The following is a 22,564-nucleotide window of genomic DNA, read 5'->3' as shown; positions in this document are numbered from 1 at the left end:
ATGTAAACACAGATCATTTTTCAAATTGTAGAACATAAAAGAAAATTGGCTTCATGGCATGTTTTTGCTTGGCTTGTGAGATGCTACAAATGGTAAAATAAATTTATGGTGTAAAAACACAGACTGAATGCATGCAGGAGCAATTAAACAATCACAGAGACATCTCAAATATTGCAAACACAGCAATATACTTAAATGACTGAGTTATACCAAGTATGTAGATTTATTTTCCAGTACTGAGATTGTGCTGCACTCCTGATGTGCCAGTCTATGGATGAGATTTTAAGCCAAGGTCCCACCTGCCTCATGTGCATGAAAAGGACCACACAGCACTTACCACAAAGAGTAGAGGAAGTTACCTGGCCAAATGCATCCAGTTAGTATACACAACATCTCAAGTCTCCCTTGAAGATATGCCATGCAGACTGGAACTAACCCACTCAACAAAACTAAGTGCATATGCTAATTCATTTACAGACAAGTGAGGTTTACCAGAAGAATATCACGTATTCTAAGAAAAGTGCCAGCAGTTATTTGAAAGTAAAATAAGGAGGAAATGAAATGAATGGAAATAAAATGAAGTGAATGGAAACAGGAGGTGTTATTAAAAAGTAATCAAAGCCAATAGGAAAGGTGAATAATATGTTCACTACTCTGAAGCAAGACCTAAAGACAACATTATGCACTGCTCACAACTAAGGAAATGGTCTCTCAACAATGTCAAATGTTAAGATATTTTTAGAACTATGTGCTGAGAAATAAAGCTAAATGAATAAAGCTACAAGTTTTGTATATTTAACAGATAAGTGAGGAGTTACATAAATCTGAGAAATATATTTTGTATGCTCTCTTTGCTATTTCTTCTATAGCTAAGCTATTGTAAAGAGTTACTGTACAAGTAATTGAAGGTTTAGGGGGTGCTGTGAAAATAAATAATGATGTAATAGCATAGGCCAACTACAGGAAGCACAGAAAACACTGATACAGCTGTTTAGCAGAATGGGACAGTGTAGTTCAAATTCAGGTCAAATAAGAGTACATCTAAAATAATAATAGCAAGTCTGAAATATATGGGTAACATCATAGTATTGGAGGACCTAAAGTCAGGATCAGGTAAAGTCAGAGCAAATGCTATTACAGTTTGACTTAACCCATGCATTTGACTAAAATAGGGTAGTGGCGTGCACACTAAGTTGTTATATTCTAGACCCCCCTCCCATTCCACCACATTATATCTTTATTTGTTTTTGGCAACAAAATTTATTTTTCTGCCTTTATTAAGGAAACCCTAGCCTGCAGCATATAAATATAGTGGCCAGCCTACATTTGATACTGTAACTCCCCTACTTTCGAGCTCTAAACAGCTTACTTAACTTCTCCTAGTTCTAGCAGTGGCACTGACCTGAGATAGTGTACAACAACTGATAGCCTTTTTTCCTCACTGGCTTTTCAGGAATCTGCTCGCTCCATTTGTTCTCTTTTTGCTTGGGCTCACTCAGCTCACCTACTCTACCCCAATTCCCAATCATGCCCACTTACTCTAAATTTATACTTTAACCCTAAATTGCCCCTACCCTCTTCCCCTTCATAGGTTCATAGGTTAGTACTAAACTAACTGCCCTTGTGAGCCATTTTAAGCCTAGCCAATTATCCCTTGTGAGACTCAAATACTGCACCTTGTGTTTGTAAGGCAAACACCTTAACCATTAGGCCACCATCCCAACCCCTCACAACCAGATCCAATAATACTCCATTCATACTCCCACCTTACCACTACCCCTCCCTCTACACTCCCCTGCTAACTGTAACAGTACTCCACACCCCTCCCTGCCCTTTTCCACCTCCCACCATTACATGACTCCTTAGAAATTACAAATTCTACCTCTTCATTTCTATACTATACTGAGGCAATTACATTTCTCATTTGCCCAAACCTTTTCCCCATCACAGCCCTCCTAATTAAAACTGAAACCTCTCACCACTACTCTAGTACCTAACACTAACCTACCCCCATGCAAGTGCATTCGCACTTTTCTCTTCTTATTCACTCTGTAAAACTCCTCCTCTCAAGTATACATCTCTCCCCCAACATGCTGCTCATCTTTGTCTTAACTCCTCTTCTTCTTCTACTATCCCACCTCTCCTCTTATTACACTACAATATCTCCCATTACCCTTTCACCTAGTTCTATTCTCTCTGCTACAAACTAAGAAACTTTCCACACTTTCTTCCTATCACCCTCTCTATTTAACACCTCAAACCCACTCCTTCCCAAAACTAAATCTATCCTCCACCCTTCATACTGCCTAAAAACTAAACCTAAGTATCACTACTACTGCCTTAAGATTCCTACTCTTCTATTCACTACCAACAACACTGCTCTCAACTACTCAACTCTATTCCACTGGGATGTGCACTTCCTCTAATCTGCATATCCTTGACTTTGTTTACCTATTCTACTAACGACTACAGTAACTACCATTGCCTGTTTGCACTCTTTTACCCCACTGCCTGCAGACTCACCTATATTGTAATGTTCTTATAAGTTTTAGTCTGTTCAAATAACTACTTTTGTAGCTACATGTATTATTTTTCTACTCAAAGCCTTGTTTACTCTTAATTATTATTTGTATCTGTAATAATTTCTCTTTTTGGAGCTTTTCTCCCAGGGCCTCCACTGAAAAAAGGCTCATGCTCATTTGGGCAGACCCGGTCAACAAATATCAAAATAAATAAATAAAATAAATAAATAAGTAGATAAGTAAATAAATAAATGAATAATTACTGCAAATGCCCAAGACAGAAGACAAATGAGTATTAATGAGGTTTATAGAAGTGATGCAGTATCTTACAAAGTGTGTACCTAATACATCAGCAATAACAATTTCTCTAGGAAAGCTATTGTAGCATGAAGTAGCCAAGAATGGCACTATGGACAAAAAAGTATTTTAATATGCTGAAGAAACAATAGTTTCAGAGTACCTACTTTTGAAACATGTATGGTGTGAATATGGCAGATGTATTACAAGTGGATGCCAGTTAGGGTGATCTAGAAGTTCTGATTTTACAAGATAATAAATAAGTTGCCTATGGATGATGAGCACCTAAAAATGCACTAAGTGATTTACACAGACAGAAAAGGAAATTTTGATAATACTATGGAGATGTTAAGAATAGCATGAACATATTCTCTATGGTAAAGAAGTCTTAATAAAATCCAGCTCAAGGACTGCAAAGGTTATTATTCTACCTCTAGAAGTATAATCTGAAAGTAACCTACAGGCCAGACAAAGAACTACATACAAATAATGTATATTGATTCAACATATTTGCCAGGTTAGTATGAAGGGTTGACTATAGAGCATGTGGATAATACCACAGTTATTAGTACCAGAAAAAAATAATCAAATTATAATTCCTGAAATGACTCTGATGTATGAATGCCATTATTAAAAGACATTAGAGCTTTGGTTGGCTAACATCTACCTGAAATCAGCTGGATGTATAAGTCAATTTAAGTACACTTTTATCTGCTTGTTTGCATATAGTACTGCATTTAATTTATTTATTTGTGTTTTTATCTGAATATTAACTCAACTGAAGTTGTGGCTGTCTCTTTACAGTTAGTTCCCCACCCACCCTCCGTGTTCTTGTTTTGGTATTAATATTGGTGGCTTTGAAATTGCCCGCCCCTCTTGTAGATTTGTATTTGGATACTCCTTCTGTGCCCATCTCATTTGCTCACTCAACTGAGTGCAGTGAGATCATATTCTGATTTCAGGCACTCCTACTATGTACAGAGAGCATTTGGGAAGGACAATCCCTGTAGCCGCTTAATCCTGCTCTGTTCCTTCCCTCAAAAAAAAAATATATATATATATATATATATATATATATATATATATATATATATTTATCTTATTCATCTGCTCCTACTGTAACTGTCTTAGTTGCTCTTCTGTGTACTATCTGTTCAGTCACTTTTACTCTGCACTTATTTCTGCTTGTTAGTAGCCTTCTAATTTACTGCCTTCTGCACTTGTATTTTAGTCATTTGTTAATTTAATTGCATTTATTTGAACTGTGTTTGCCATAGTGTTGCTACATGCTCGGGTGTGCTGGCCTGCACTACAATTTGAATTGTATTTACTGCTGTTTTAGCTGCTTTTCTGTGACAAAAAAAAAAATCTAAGCTTGTTCCCTGCCTTTCCTGTAACTAGTCAAGTCCAGATACAGACTTGCTGTATCCAGGACTGTTGGTAAGCTTCTGAGACCCCCAAGCCTTTCTGTGTTGGAGGGAAGCCTTCTAGCTTATCAGTGGGAGTTGTAAGCACTAGGTAGCCTATCTACCATGGGAAGAGTGGACTTTGGCCCTGAAATTGTAGTTCATTGGCCGTTTGGGCAGTTTTTCCATCTCTTTCAACTTTCTGGTTTGAAAGCCACACGTGCCTGTTTCCCGCTTTTCCTATAACTAGCCTAGAGTAGCTGTATCCAGGATTTTTAGTAAGCTTCTGAGCCCCCAAGCTTTCTGTGTTGGAGGAAAGCCTTCTAGCTTATCAGTGGGAGTGGTAAGCACTAGGTAGCCTATCCTCCATGGGAAGAGTGAGTTTTGGCCCAGAAATTGTAGTTTATTTGGCCATTTGGGCAGTTTTCCAACTCTCTCAACTTGCTGGCTTAAAAGCCTACATTTGTACTTGTTTCCCGCCTTTCCTGTAACTAGTCTAGTCCAGGTACAGATTTGCTGTATTCCAGGACTTTTTGTAAGCATCTGAGCCCCCCAAGCCTTTCTGTGCTGGAGGGAAGCTTTCTAGCTTATCAGTGGGAGTGGTAAGCATTAGGTAGCCTATCTACCACAAGAGGAGTGGTTCCTGGCCCAGAAATTGCAGCTATTGGCCATTTGGGCAGTTTTTTCCATCTCTTTCAACGTTCTGGTTTAAAAAGCCACACGTGCACTTGTTTCCCACCTTTCCTGTAACTAGCCTAGTCCAGATACAGAGTTGCTGTATCCAGGACTGTTGGTAAGCTTCTGAGAACCTGCAAGCCTTTCTGTGTTGGAGTAAAGTCTTCTAGCTTATTAGTGGGAATGATAAGCACTAGGTAGCCTGTCTACCATGACAGGAGAGGTTCTTGGGCCAGAAATTGTAGTTTATTGACCATTTGGACAGTTTGTCTGTCTGTCTCTTTCTACTTTGTGGTTTAAAAGACCACATCTGTGCTTGTTTCCCATCTTTCCTGTAACTAACCTACTGGGTAGCACTAGAAAGTCTTAAACTGATACAAGCCTTCTAGCTTAAGAGAGAGACTTTGGAGTGATTAAGTATCAGTTTTCTGTACTTTCTTGCTGTACTTAACTTTTTTACGCCTAAACGCAGTTTCTCCAACGTTTATTGTGATTTAAAAGCTTGCTTTTTTCACATATTGTACTTATTTGACTGCCTGAACTTTTAAAAAGTTGTTTTTTGTTTAAATAATTTGTTTAACTGTTGTAGGCTACACACTAAAGTGCGATAGCCTTTTCTGATTGTTTGTAGTCATTTAAAGCTGTTTTAAGTTTATTTTTTTACTGTTTTTGCCTTATCTTTTCAAAAAAACAAAAAAAAACATTCCTTGTTTCCTGCCTTTCTAAGCTAGTATAGTTCAGTTTTCAGGCTAGTGCTGAATTCAGGGCTGTGATACTAGTTTCTGAGTTGCCCATACCTTACTTGGATAGAAGGAAGTTTCTCTGTTCACCTGTGAGAGAAGGGATCTTTGAGCAACCTATCTGTCCCTGGAGGAGTGGTTCCAGCCCAGAAGTTAGTAGTTTATTGGCCATTTTGGGCTAATTTCTATCTCTTTCATTTCCCTACTCTAAAAAACGCTTTTGCACAGTTTTGCACACCGGGCAGAGCCAGTTAGCTACTGTTAAATTATTCCCGGCTCCACTAAGTCTCTTCTTCAGTTTTTCCCTTGAAACTAGTCTAACTCTCAACCTAAGCACTAAAAAAGCATCTTGCAGCTGAGCACATGCTCAGACCTAATAGCAAACACTAATATACCCTGACACTGATTGCCCAGCAGGGCAAGGCTCTTCATTCACCCCTCACCAACCAAGCGACTAAGCAGCTCACCCTACTATTCAGGCATGACCAAAGGGCAACTTCAGGTGCACTCTCCAGTCCAGCTGGTGAATCTGGGTATCCTGAGACATTGTTACAACTGCCTCAGGTACAAAGACAACCCTCTCCTCCTACCACAAAACACTAACATATGTGACAGATGCAATTATACAGCCAAATTGGAAGCTAAGCTGTCTCCACCCAAGACTGGAACAGACAGTGAAGAGGAGAAGGTTAACACTTGCACCACAACTCCAGCCGCACACAGACCTACTAAAACAACACTGGCAAAAAATACACACAAATACACAAAATTATACTTGGAGGCTCTAAATAAAAACCTGCAAAAGCATCAGAGACCTCCAAATCAGACACCCAAACAACCTGCACTTCCCATCACGAACCAGACAACACATTAAACACAAAATCAGTGTGCCGCACAATCACAGCCCTTAAGGCAAAATAACATACCTAACACACTAGTAATAGGTGACTCTATAGTCAGGCACACTGACATCCCACTCACTAGGCTGGACAAGCAGAAGGTTACTGTTAGCTGCCTGTTGGGAGCCAGAATCCCCACATAACACAAGCACACAGGTGACTCCAGAACAAGTACAAATATGACTCTGTCATTGTTCATGTTGGTGTGAATGACCTGAGACGTACCTCCCTGGACTACATGCAAAGAGACATGGAAGAGCTCTCTGATCATGTAGCCCAGGCTGGTATGACCCTGATCCTGAGTAGCATCCTGCCGTCACCAAGAATGATACCTCGGTATAAAGAAAAAATTATCAATCAACAATTGGCTAAACTTCTGGTGTCATTCAAAAGGGATCTGGTGTCTGTCAGCCTGGGATGTCATGCTCGACAAGCCGCATTGTTTTGCAAGAGATGGCTTGCACCTGTCACCCCTAGGCTTTCAAATACTGGCCAAGGCTCTTGCTGTCCCCATAGGGCCTTTTTTAGGCAAGGCTCAAAAGTCAAACCTACCTCCATAAACAGCACAATAAACAAAAAAACTGAAGGTTATGCTACTCAATGCCAGGTGTTTAAATCTCAAAATGCACACACTCGAACCACTCGACATCTGTGCAGTAACTGAAACCTGGTTCAAGGCTCCAGAGAGCACCCCAGCATTACCAGGCTACAACTCATGCCACACATTTTAGCCACAGAACATGGACCGAAACAAAAAAGGAGGGGGTGTATCCATATTCATCCAGGATACCTACACCTCCAGGTTAGTGGGGCAGCATGATACCTCTGAGATCATCCATGTGCAACTAACATCGGGCAAATCTGCAATGCAAATTGTGGCCTGCTACAGATGACCCTCCATGACCCAAGACCACCACTCCACCTTTCTGGAGACACTGGGAAATATGAAGGTCCTACCAAACACCCTGATACTGGGCGATTTCAATTACCCTACCATTCACTGGGAAAACTACTCAAGTACAAATTCCCAGGCCCAGTGCTTCCTGGAATTCATCAACTCAAATGCCCTGGATCAGCTGGTAAACTCCCCTACCAGAGGTGAAAACATATTGGACCTGGTCATTACCAACATGGGTGACAGGTGCTCCACACCAGAGGTCAAGCCATCACTGGTTAGATCAGACCATAAACTAATCACTCTGGATGTCCACATCCCACCACCACCCGCAACTAAGGAAACCACAGTAAAAAACTTTTCTAAAGCAAACTTCACCTTACTTAAGACAGAGGTGGTAAGCTTCACAGCCCCCACGCTAAAGGATAACGCTGCCCAAGATGCAGAAACCTTTACAAATGCACTCTATGAGCACCTACAAGGATGCATGGATTGTGCCATCCCTAGCAGAACCAAGACTCACTCCTCTAAGAGAAGAAAACAAGTTTGGTGGACCCCTGCAGTAAACAGTCTATACAATAGAAGGAGGAAACTAGTTCAGAAAAAAGCAAATCCTAAGAAGGAAAGACATCCCTGACCAGTATCAGTAAGCAACTGAGGTCCCTCATGACATAATCAAAGGCTAACTTCGAAAGAAAAATTACCACGGATTCAAAAGATAACCACAAAGCCTTCTTTAGCTATGTTAAGAATCTAAGTGGCAACTCACAAATATGAACCGAACTAGTGCAAAATAGCACAAAATATACTGAACCTACTGATATTGCCAACATCCTGGCAGATAGATTCAGTGCAAACTTCACCCCCCTCTCACCTCCAAAAGGGCCCACAGCAATACCAGAAAAGTGTAGTGTCCCAAAAATCACAGACGCACAGGTGAAAACAGCCCTTTCAAAAGCCAAAAACACAGCATCAATGGGACCAGATTGTGTCCCAGGCTGCGTCTTGCATGAACTACAGAACGAACTAACCCCCCACCTAAACACGCTGATCAACCTCAGCCTCTCCACAGGCTACATGCCCATAGAAGGGTGCACAGCAATGGTTATTCCTCTCCACAAAGGAGGGGCAAGGCTGTGGAGCGCATCATCATGGAATTCATTAACAGAGACATTGGGAACCTCCAAACATTTGACCTGACCCAGTTCGGCTTTGTTAAGGGCAGATCATGCCTACTAAACCTGGTTGACTTCTTTGAGACAGTCACCAAGGCCATAGATGAGACAAAATGGTTCACACAGCCTACCTTGACCTCGACAAGGCTTTCAACACCATTCCCCACTCGGGTATTACAGAAAAACTCACCAGCCTGAACATAAACCCCTACGTCATGAGATGGGTTTCCAACTGGCTTACAGACAAAACTCACAAGGTAAGAATAGCGGGCTCCAGGTCCGACTCTAAACCAGTCACAAGTGGTGTCCCACAAGGCACGGTCCTGTGACCCCTACTGTTCGGCATATACTTCTCAGAGGTACAGACAAACACAGGAGGACTATGGCTGGCCAAGTTCGCCGATGACTGCAAACTGTGAGCCATAATTGACTCTCTGGCTGACATGGACATCCTCCAAAAGGGCCTTACTGAGTTGGACACCTGGTGTCAATGTCATGGCCTCAAGCTAAATCCCAGTTTGACTATCCATTTTCTTTCCAAAAAATTCAGTAGCTCATTGCAAACATCTCTTTGTCTTGCAAAATATTAATGTGTGATAACCATAAAAAATTTTCTAAAGATGGAAGTGGACAATGTGTTGTCAGGATTCCTCTGGTGATTTCCCATCCAGAAAAATATTTTAAAATCTATGAAAGACATTTTAAATTCAATGCCCATACATTGTTGTTAAGATAGTCAAGAAAAATTCCCTATCCTCATCTCATCTGCCACCAACACCAACCAATCCAAATAACGTAAATGTCCATGTCCATTTCATACATATAAATGTTGTGATGGGATCATATATGAATGATCAACTCAGAGAGAAAGAGATCAGCATATATCTCAAGCTAAATGCCACAAAATGCATAGTCATCCCATTTGGAAAAAACAAAACACCCACAAATTACCACATAGGTGGCAGCCCCCTTAATACAGAAGAGGTAATAAGAGATCTGGGGACCCAGGTAGATAGTAATCTCTCCTTTGACAATCATATTGCCAAAGTAGTTAGGAAAGCCTTCTATGTGGCCCATCTAATTACTAAAGGGTTCGCATCTAGAAATAAAGAGGTTATAGTGTCCCTCTACTTGTCACTCATTAGGACCATCACAGAGTACAATGCCTCATTTGGGATGTACCTCACAAGACACTTCCAACAGCTGGAAAGACCACAAAAGTACCTTACCAAGAGGATTACTGGTCTCAAACATATGTCCTATGCAGCCCACTGAAAAAACTCCGGCTGTACTCAGTGGCATATCCCTTACTCAGAGGTGATCTCTGCCTGACTTGCAAAGCCATGTCCAACTCAGAATTGATGGACATGCTCCACCTAAAGAAATCCAAGTCACTGTGAGCTACATGCTCTAGTGAGCTAAACCTCACCACAACAATAAATAGAACATGCTGGAGGGATAGATTCCTGTCACAGAGACTCCCCATGCTTTCGAACAAAATTCCAAATTACATCAGGCAGAGCCCCTCACTAACACTCTTCAAGAGAAACCTTGACGAGTTGCTGGGTAACAGAAAATACACCCCTGGGATCATTTCATTGGCTCTGCTTGACAGAGGATCAGTTAATTAATCAATGGGGCGGCGAAAGCCAACACACTGTGGCTAGGCTTATAAATGCCCTTGGGTAGATAACCTAGTACCTACCTATGAACCTATAAACAGAAAAACTAATCAGTAAGAAAAGAAATTCAGTCTTATTTCCACACAAGGAGAAATAAGGTGTTTTAAAAGCACAATGTACAAAGCTGAGAAAACAATTGTTCCTAATTAGTTGAGTAGACAAGTGTTTGAGGAGAATATGAAACACACTTAAGAATAGCAAAATACAAAGACTGAGCTGGAGATACAATATATTTGCCTGGAGCATCAGCTCAACTAGAACAAGTAGTGCAAAGTCATGCCATATGCAGCTCATACCATAATAATAATCAGTAGAACAGCAGCCACAAATCACTGGTCTGTGGATCATTTGGCACCGGGCCACACAGAAGCTTTTAGACAGGGAGTGAAACAAAAGTGAATGTGTGTGTGTGTGTGTGTGTATATATATATATATATATATATATATATATATATATATATATATATATATATATATATATAAGTGAGTGTGTTTATGTTTCTGTGTGTGTGTGTGTGTGTGTGAGTGAATGCATGCATGAAAGCAGAATGTATGTGTGTGTGAAAGCAGAAGAGACTGTGCATGTGTGTATAAGACAGTGAACAGTGAGATCAATTCAGCAGCTATTTTACACTTGCTAAGTAGCTCTTTTGCTGTTTAGCGAGTGTAAAATAAAAATAAATGAAACGGAAAAAAGTGCACGCATGTATGTGTGTGTGTGTGTGTGTGTGTGTGTGTGTGTGTGTGTGTGTGTGTGTTTCTCTGTGCATGTGTGAGTGAATGCATGCATGAAAGTAGAACAGACTCTGTGTGTGTGTGTGTGTGTGTGTGTGTGTGTGTGTGTGTGTGTGTGTGTGTGTGTGTGTGTGTGTGTGTGTGTGTGTGTGTGTGTGTGTGTGTGTGTGTGTGTGTGTGTGTGTGTGTGTGTGTGTGTGTGTGCATGAGAAATACACAGAGAGACAGAGAGAGAGAGAGAATAAAGACTGAGAGCAATCCCTGGTGGCAACACCATCAATTAAGAGGTTAGTGTACTGCTTGACCATACCTCTCAACCTCTCATACAATAAATCCAGACAGTCAGAGCCACAAATAATAGGGACAGATTTTAAATATTGCTCTTATAAACTTAGAAAGTTGCTAGATTCAGAAAAAGGTTTCCATTAGGTTTGCTACCTCTTGACCATACCTCTCAATGTCTCACACAATAAATCTGGACAGAGCCACAAATAATAGGGATAGATTTTAAATATTGCTGCTATAAACTTAGAAAGTTGCTAGATTCAGAATAAGGTTTCCATTACTTTGGCGTACCTCTTGACCATACCTCTCAACCTCAGGCAAAATAAATTTGGACAGAGCCACAAATAAATAGGGACTGATTTTAAATATTGCTCTTATAAACTTAGAAAGTTGCTGAAATAAGCACTGAAAACCTTGCTTCCATTTCTAGCATCCTATCGTGAAGTGGGGTTTTTTGCAATGATAGCAACCAAACAAGATTATGGAGTAGACTGGACATAAGGAGCACACTTTGGGTGTCACTGTCTCCCATCACCCCTAGATGGGACCATTTAATTGCAGGGGAAACAAACTCAGGTCTCCCAATGACTCTGCATAATGGTGAGTTGTATTTATTATGCACTTTATTATGCTCTATTTTTATGCGTGTGCGATGGCCGGTCTGTGGAAAATTGTCTTACATGAAATCAGTCCTTGGTGCAAAAAAGGTTGGAGACCACTGCAGTAGAAGACTCACTAGCTTATAAGGTAATGGGTCATCTGTGGAGCAGAGTGGGCAGTCAGGTGCATGGACAATTCATGTTGTTCCAGGAGAGTATTTAAAGATTCTAAAGAAATATTTATAGAGTTTAGGGTACTTTATGTTGAAAAGCTAAGCAATGACCCACAAGTATGGTTATAATGTCTATAGTTCTATATGAATGTAATGTTATATAATTCATGCTACATCATAAATACATAATATTGTTTTTCAATAAAATGTGGATGTGGTACATGCTACTGTATGTTTTACAACTAGAAATACTGCTATTGAGTATTGAATGCCATATGGTGTCAATCTGATTACTTGGCAGTTACAGTAAAGAAAATATTCACTACACCCTCAGACTACGAACAATATCTGCCACACCAAAATAAGCCTTACACTGATAAACTGCAGAGCAGCATTATAATTAGTGCAAGTCACAACCTTTCTGTTAACCTATTGCCTTCCAGTACTACTTACCTAACTAAACATAAGTGAAAGTTAGACAAATTCATTTTACACAAAGATACACAAACATGCAGTATTTACCAGGATGAGCTAATGATGCCGTTCTAGAGCACAGTACCCATCTTCCTGCCTACACAGTACTACTGTCACCTGTTCAACCAACCTAGCACACCAACAACACCATAACTGTTTTCTCTTAAAATAAGAGAACCATAACATTGTTGTTTGGTAGCTATGGCTAAAAGAGTCAATAGTGCACAGGGTTAAATTAAGCAAAACAGCTGTCAGAGAATGAAGTATCTCTGAGAAAAGACCAAAGTCCATAACAAAATAGTGTAGCAACACAGAAAGAAATACACCGCGGCCACTTGGGAAAGGAAAAAAGTTTAATTCAGTTAGCGCTTTCGTGTCCTGGCTGGGCACTTCATCAGACTTACAAAACCAACAATGTTGCTCAACTTTAAATATCAGCATCACAAATCAATTAACAAATCACTAATCATACTCTAACTTTCAAAAATGTGAAAACACAGTGCTGTTATGAATCCTAAAAGCTATATGTATGAGTATGTACCACTATAATAAAACATTGGAAAAATTACTCATTAAATACAAAAACATCTATAGAAACAATATAGATAAAGAAGCTTATATATGTATAAAAAGATATATATATGTATACAATACAAAAATCATTCATAACATCTAATATATGTACATATATATATATATATATATATATATATATATATATATATATATATATATATATATATATATATATATCAGAAACATTCACTATTACACTGCATGTCATTGTTATATTGCCCACAAGATATCACTATTCACTTAACTTATCTAATACTTGTAGAGGCCACCTTCTCAATTAAAAATGTTCACATAACACATCCACGTAATAATACAAAGCATGGTATATAAGAAACCGTACAGATATGACTGACCTCTTCTTCAATTTCGGCTGTTCCCGTCTGTTAAGGGTCACCACAGAGGATCATCTGTTTCCATTTCTTCCTGTCCTCTGCATCTTGCTCTCTCACACCAACCACCTGCATGTCTTCTCTCACCACATCCATAAACCTAATCTTAGGCCTTCTTCTTTTTCTCTTACCTGGCAGCTCCATCCTTAGCATCTTTTTCCCAATATACCCAGAATCCCTCCTCAGCACATTTCCAGACCATTTCAATTTTGCCTCGCTGACTTTGTCTCCAAACCGCCCAACCTGAGCTGACCCGCTAATACACTGATTCCTAATCCTGTCCATCCTTGTCACACCCTCATTCACACACATATAGTCTGTCTTAGTTCTGCTGACCTTCATTCCTCTCCTCTTAGAGCATATCTCCACCTCTCCAGGGTGTCTTCAACGTGGTCCCTACTCTCACTACAGATCACAATGTTATCTGCAAACATCATAGTCCATGGGTCCTCCTCCCTGATCTCGTCTATCAACCTGTACATCACCATTGCAAATAAGAAAGGGCTCAGAGCTGATTCTTGATGCAATCCCACCTCCACTTTAAATGCATCTGTCACTCCCACTGCAGACTTCACCACTGTCACACTACCCTCGTACATATCCTGTACCACACTTACATACTTCTCTGCCACTCCTGACTTCCTCATACAATACCACAACTCCTCTCTAGGCACCCTATCATATGCTTTCTCCAAGTCCACAAAGACACAATGCAACTCCTTCTGACCTTCTCTATATTTCTCCATCAACACTCCCAGAGCAAACATTGCATCTGTAGTGCTCTTTCCCTGGCATGAAACCATACTGCTGATCACTAATCATTACCTTCCTTCTTAACCTAGCTTCCACTACTCTTTCCCATAACTTCAAGCTGTGCCATATATGCCTGGCCACTAAAACTAAATCATCTAAAATCAAGGAACAAAGTGAGAAAGGCAGCTATTATCATCATTTTAAAGGTCTGGCTCTTAAAAATGGCTTCAGATTGACTCTGTCATTTAAACCCCAATTTTTGTCAGCCTGTAGTCTCATAATCCACCTCATCTCACGTGTTTCTGTATAATTTTTTTACATTACCTAATCTCATGCTTTTATTAACCAATTCAATAGCCAAAAATGTAAATTATTGTGTTGTCATTGTTCAACACATGCCTTGCTAAGGCATTGCTATCGTCTTCTCTGTTAATGGCATATAAATGCTCTCTAACTTGTTCTCTAAGGGTACGGTTGGCCTTACCTATATAAAATACTGAACATTTAGTGCACTTTGACAAATAAACCAGATCCCTAGAGCTACAGTCAGCATAATGCTCATATTTCCTTTTCGTGCTAGGATGTATAAAACTACTATCATTCAACATATATTGGCAATAGTTGCACCTTCTATAACCAAAAGTGCCTAAGCTATCAGATTGTATCTTTTTTCAACTTGATTTTCGTAAGTCTTTTCAGTGACTTATTTTTCTTGTATGAGTAGCTAGGTCTATTACCTACTACATTCATGATCTTTTCATTATTTTTCAGAATCTCCCAGTTCTTAGTTATAATCTGTTGTATGACATTATTATTTGTAGAAAAGAGTATAGCCAGTCAACATTTATTTACTTTGACTCCTGGGATTTCTGCATCCACTTCTATACTATTCTTTCTATCTCTAAAATAAGGTTTGCCTCTGTTGTTCCTATCTATCACCCTATGGTCAGATAGTATCTTTTTACATTCATCTCCTTTATAACCCCTCTCTATGAATTCATTCTTCAAGCCATTAATCACTACGTCCGCACTTGTCAGCCTAGATATTCTTAGGGCTTGTACCTTGCTGGCTATATATATATATATATATATATATATATATATATATATATATATATAGATATGTGACAGCTGCATATTATTTTGGTGAAGTAAATTATTTCTTTTACAATATTTTCTTTATAAATCTGTCTGTAAGATCTTTCTTTCTTTATAAACCCACACATCTAGGAACCTCTATTCTTTGTGTAGCCCATTTACCTTTTAATTCCAAAAATAAGGTAGTAATATTAATATAATCTATAAACTCTATCAGTCTGCATTCCGTATCATTCCATAACAAAAAGACGTCATCCATGAACCTCATGTAATATGGGATGTATTGGGAAAACTCATCATTGTTTATTATGTACTGCTGTTCCCAAAATGCCATAACTAAATTTGCATAAGAATTTGCACATGGGGTACCCATGGTGATGCCTTTCTTTTGCAAATAATACTTATCCTTAAAGAGAAATACATTGTTACTTAAAACTAAATCAAGTAATAAACACAACCTAAGAATCTTCTCATTCAAAATTCCCTTCTGTCTAAGAAACTGCCTGATGTAATCAATTCCTACATCATTTGGTATTACAGTAAAAAGTGACGTAGCATCTAGTGTGATTAGAATCACAGTATAACAGTATCTATCAGAATAGGTATAGTCAGATAGATCCCAGGATACATGAAGCTCGGAGCAAGGACAGCATTAGCCTTCTGCCGACTGTGCAGCGTAGAGCTGGTGCAGCAATACCATATGCATATTAATGAAGGCGCACTGCCGCAATGTCCACATGCACAGGAAACGTGCGCGAGTGCAGGGGGCGTGTCTAAGTGCTGCACGGAGGCGTGAACATGTCGGCTGCAGACACGCAACCTAAAATGCTGACTAGAACAGCCTACCTCTAATAGTAATCACTCTTGTCAGTCTCCATGGATACTGAAATGTATGCAAAGCATACAAGACAGTTCCATGAACACCAAAATAAAAAGTAAACACAAAGGCACGTAGCTGAATATTGAGCCCCTGTCCCTCGAACAAATGACATTTAAAACCATGTGCCCGTATTTCAGTTTAGTGTTGATTGTTATACTAATGGAAGTGAAACGCAACATGTTTGCATGCCGCTGCCCTTTGCTAAGCCTAGCCAATGGTTAGGGTTACCACCTGTCCCACTTTGTGAGGGACAGTCCCTCTCTGGGCAGTTGTGTCCTTAGCAAAAATATTAAAAATGGCAAACGTCCTGAGATTGTAGAACATAATTATGTCCCATATTTTATGTAATAGTTGCATAAAATAGTTATTTCTGTATCTAAAATACCTAAATGTTACAAGAAACAGAATAAGCAACTAAACTGCTACAAGAATAAGCTTTTATTTAGGCAAAAATGTAAAGTTCTATCCTTTGTACTGACCGTGGGTATGTGTCGACCTGTAAAATCTGATGTATGTCCCGAAAATGTCCCACTTTGGCCATTTGAAAAGGTGGCAACCCTACCAATGGTCAGAGCATTCGCTCAATATCTGCCTATTCGTGGTCCAAGTCATCCTTGTCTGGACGGCCCAAAGATGAATAGGTATTACCTGGGTCTACCTACCATGTCATGAAAGATAAGTATTAGTGTGTACTTATGTGCATGAAGTACAGCATGTATGATGTGGAAGATCAAATATGCTAGGGTTGTCCTTACAACCATATTGGTACCAGAGATATGTGGAGTACACGATGTGTACTGCTGTCTGTGCCATGGGCCATCAACCAGAGCAGGGATGGATGGTGTGTTTGTGGAATATGGGGGGGTGATGGGTAATGTAATAATTTGCCAAGGGGAGACTGTCTCGGATGTACAATAGGTGAACTGGAGGTGTATGAGGGAGCAGTGGGTGGATCAGAAAGGAAACCAAAGAACATACATTCACATCTGCAATACACTCTGACAGGCCATACTGCAGAACACAATTCCACAAATATATGAACATTAAAATGTGTGATACACATGTACAGAAACGTTACCGGCTCACACCCACATAATGGTCTGGCCTGAACTGGGCCATCCAACCACAACACACCTGGATACATAACTGAATACCCATTACCCCCTCCACAGCACACCATCCTCCCCTTGCTGAACGTCCACCAAAACCACCAATACTCGGGCTGCTAGCTTGGTGCAGCCATATCTGCACATAGTGCCCCCTACCCACATCTAGTAGGCAGTCTCACCCTAGGCAGTCTCAGGCTTGCAAACTAGGTATCCCATGCATGCATAACCCTACCACATTTTCAAATAGCCAAAAGAATGGGGTTCATCATCCACAATTTTTGGACATCCCTCATGGGATAAGTGTCTGTTCTCAAGATCAGACATTGTGGCATAACACGATGTCCACCTCCATTGACATCCGGGCACAAGTCAGATTAGCAGTACTTGTCCACATCCCTGCTCAGCATCCACCCGGTCCTGCAGAACCTATGACCCGGGATTAAACACCTGACCTTGATGCACATCTCCCCACGTGCATTATTGGGAATATATACCTTTCACATGTTCCCATGAAGCTTCCCCATAGCCATCTTCCAAATAGTACATGTCCACAAATTGTATACCCCATCCAGGTTCCTTGTCGTAATGATGCACACAACCCCTGTATACAAACAGTACAGGTACCTCCTGGATGTGGTTGTTCATATACATGGCCATGTATAACTCCAGATATGTAGTCATATATCTATAAATGTACATACTTATATTCGCATAGCTACACATCACACATACATGCATATAAGTAGTTGTCAAGTATGTGTCCTATTCATAAATATGTATACTTGCAAATATATACATATGCCTCTCAAAAACATATGAACAGTAACATGTACTGTACATATGTACACCAACCGACTGTTACATTTGTTGCCAGTACTGTGGAATGCCTGTAGTAAAGTCATATATCCTAATTACCATTCATACAGAATGTATCACGGATGCTTTAGTGGTAAAACCAGTGACTATGGTGTTCCTGTTCCCAGGTTCAAGCCTTGTAAGGGCTTCTAATTTTATATGATGCCCAGAATAATGGCAGTCGGATATATATGGGAAATGTAAATAAGAATGTAGGTGTATATACATGTGTATGTACATATATATATATATATATATATATATATATATATATCCATGAAGAATGAACATGGTCACAATAAAGCAGTCATAACAAATGTGAAGGGAAACAGCAGTGGGAATCCCCATAGTTTTAGTGCTGTCATATCACCACAGGTAGGATGCTAACAGTGGAACTAACTTTGTCCACGTGCTATGCCTGACTTTCAAACAGGTACAGGGCAGTCCCAATCACCATTCAGATGAGCCAAAAACTGGAAGACTAATTGAACACCCTGACCATTATATGAATGTATGTCCCAGGACTATAAGCTTTGGACATCTGAATATACTTGGAGTGAGCCAACATATGACACATGTCTAGAGCAGTAGGGAGTGGCGCATGTGTAGTGGAGTGGTTTATTTCCAACCAGAGAATGGATGACTGCTGTGTTAGTGATGTTTTGCTGTGGTTGTTCTGGTAACTATGAACCATGGGTATACATGCAAATGAAGCAACACAGCAATAGTGTAGTGGTTAGAGCATCCACCTATCGAGCAGATGTTGCCGGTTCGACTGCAGTACACACCATTTCTGACACGTAATCCATATACGAGCATATCTTGCTAATTTTATGCTGTATAATGATGTAATACCACTGAAATGTGAACTGGGATGATGTATCACAGTAAGAATGCAGAAGGTGTTTGCGTGACGGGAAACGGCGGTTAAACGGAAAACCACTGCTGTAAAGTGTTGTACTCACCCTTTGTCCAACGGCCCTTGTTCTGCCCAGCAGCACAATAAACCACCTTGGCCAGGCTCGACACCAGGACCCTACGCATCACAATCAATGTGATTTACCGCTAAGCCACGGCAGTTATACCTAACTCTGATGTTATCACAAACATAGCAGATAGCACAGTCATTCAACAGTATGATCAAAGTAATTAATCATGTAGATGTATATGCATGCGTACGTAGGCACACACACACACACACACACACACACACACACACACACATATATATATATATATAGTATATATATATCTACAGAACAAACATGGGGCACAAGAAAGCATTCATAATGAATGCGAAGTAAAACAGCAGCAGAACACCTGTATTTTCTAGTGCTTGACATATCAAGCTGGCCAGAGGTGAGTAAACCCCCTGCGTCTCTAACCACAGGTAGGATGTTAACAGTGAAACTAACTTTGTCCACATGGTTGACTTTCAAATGGGTACAGGGCAGTCCCGGTCCCCAGTCAAACAAGCCTAAAACCATATGAACACCCTGACCATCATATGAATGTATGTACCAGGACTATAGGCTTGGGAAGTTGGAATATACTTGTAGTGAGTCAACATGCGGGAAGGGTCCAGAGCAGTAGGGAATGGCACATGTGTAGTGGTGCGGTTTTCCTAACTGGAGAATGGATGCCTGCTGTGTTAGTGACGTGTTGAGGCGTGTGTATGGATAACTATGAACCATGGGTATACATATAAATGAAGCAGCTTACCAATAGTGTAGTGGTTAGAGCAATCTCCTAATGAACAGGCATTCATGGTTCAAGTTCGACTACAGCACATATCATTTTCCATGTGGAATGAATGTCGTCCTGCTGTAAAACCGACATAATAACATGTAAAAGTGAACTTGAGTATCGCATGGGATATTTAACCAGATCATTTCTATCAAAGTGGTACTGTCATAATGAATAAGGCACAAGTAAGCACAAATAAGAGGTAGTAAACATATATAACAACCAGTAAGCATATGCGAGTGCGCGGGTGTAAGCAGTGCCCAGCATAGGAAATGTATATGAGTATGTACAGATGTAATATATATATATATATATATATATATATATATATATATATATATATATATATATATATATATATACATACACACACACACACACACATATATATATATATATATATATATATATATATACACATATATGACGAATGAACGTCGTAACAATAAAGCATAGACAAGGGATGAGAAGGGAATCAACAGCAACTATAGTATCATAGAGTGCTGCAGCGTATGCCATATCACGCTGGCCAGGAGTGAGCAAAGCACTGCTACTCACACCATAGGCAGGATATTACCAGTGGGAGTAACATAGTTGAATTGCTAAGTCCACTTTACACACAGACAGAGGGTAGTCCTTGCTGGGACTACCCAAACATTATATAGGGGGTATAGCCTTCCGACCATTACACAAGCAAGGACAGGTATGTTCAAAGACTAAATGGTGGGAGAGCCTGAGAATACACGAGGTGGGACAACATATATGTAGGGCCCCTAACGCTCTGGAGAGGGCAATGTTTGGAGGTGTGTCATGGCTGCAATAGCAAGTAGATAATGGAAGTTACGCATGAAAGTTGAACACGGGTGGGGTGAAGGAACTATGGGTATGATATTATGGATCCAAGCATGCCAGGGTTGGATGGCCCGGTTCTAATTGGACCGCCTTGTTGAGTTCAGTGAGTTCATAATAGGTATATATGCATACACACATGCAGACATCAATATGTCGAAGTACATTCTCTGTAACACATGCATTCCATTTGTAGACATAAATAATAGGAAATTACACATACAAACATTGACAGTAGATGGAATAATAGGCTGTGCAGAAGAAGGATGGGACGAAACTGCTAGAAAGCAGAGGCGTGTACAGTGTCCAAAGTCAGTGCTGTGCTGATGATAATCAAATGTGAGGGCTTCCCCACACATGGAATCATTCCTGTGATCTACCCACTACGGCAACGCCAAGTACTAAACTGGTGTAATTGTAAAAGAAATATGCTCAACACGTACATAATTAGGCTCCCATGTGTAACTTGTGTGATACCGCATAGTCATACATATTAATGAATTGTAGTGTCATATTAACGGGAGTAAGGATGTAATAAAGTATAGAGTCTAATCTTGCCATAAACACATGCGTGTTCCATGTGGGGCAACCCAATAATTGCAAATAGTATTCCTTTGGTCGCAAACGTCACCAATGTTTGTGGACTAAATGTATGGGAGGTCTGAGGATACGTGGAGTGAGTAAACCTATGGGATGGCTCTATAGGAGTAGGGTGTGGCCAGTGTGTTGTGGTATCAATGCACTGCGAATCTGACAGGAGAATGGATGACAACAGTGTTAGGGAGGCGTTGGGGTGTGTTTGGAGAACCAGGAGCCATGGGTATATGGGTGTGTATGCATATGGAGCAGAACAGCAATAGTGCATTCATTAGAGCAACCCCCTAATGAACAGACATTCTCGTACCGAATCACACTGTATCACATTCCAGTTACCATCGGTAATCCGTACATGAACATATTGCGACATCTGTCTGCTGTATAACATGCTAAATATCGATTACAAGATAACTGGAGTGAAGTGTCAGTGTCATAATGAATAAGGCACTAGTATGCAGGTGAAGCATATATAAACACCATTACGCATGTGTAAGCGCGTATGCATGGGGTATGTATTGGTTTACAGACACACACACACACACACACACACACACACACACACACACACACACATATATATATATATATATATATATATATATATATATATATATATATATATATATATAAATATATATATATATATATATATATATATATATATATATATATATATATATATATATAAAAACTTTACAATAAGAGGAGAAATCTGTTACATGATAGAGCAAAATCCATAAAAGAGAAGACACCCTTGATCATTATTAGTAAAAAAATATGAGCACTCATAAAAATCATCCAAGGCCAACTTTGAGAGAAAAATTGCAATAGATTCAAAAGACAATCATAAGGCCTTCTTCAGCTATGTTAGAAACCTGGGTGGGAACTCCCAGATATGCGCAGAATTAGTCCAAAATGATACAAAAATCACTGAACCCACAGACATTGCCAACATACTGGCAGACAGGTTCAGTGCAAACTTCACCCCCTCCCCAAAAGGAGAGATAACTATCCCAGCGGAGTGTAGCCTCCCAGACATCTCAAATGCAGGTGAAAGCTGCTCTCTAAAGCTAAAAACACAGCATCAATGGGACCGGATGGTGTCCCCGGCTGTGTGCCACACGAACTCAACGAGGAACTAAACCCGCATATAAG

This window comes from Protopterus annectens, chromosome 8.part0 (assembly GCF_019279795.1).
Source record: "Protopterus annectens isolate FY-2018-M chromosome 8.part0, PAN1.0, whole genome shotgun sequence".
In the NCBI taxonomy this organism is placed as follows: domain Eukaryota; kingdom Metazoa; phylum Chordata; order Ceratodontiformes; family Protopteridae; genus Protopterus; species Protopterus annectens.
Note: the sequence above shows the minus strand (reverse complement) of the source record.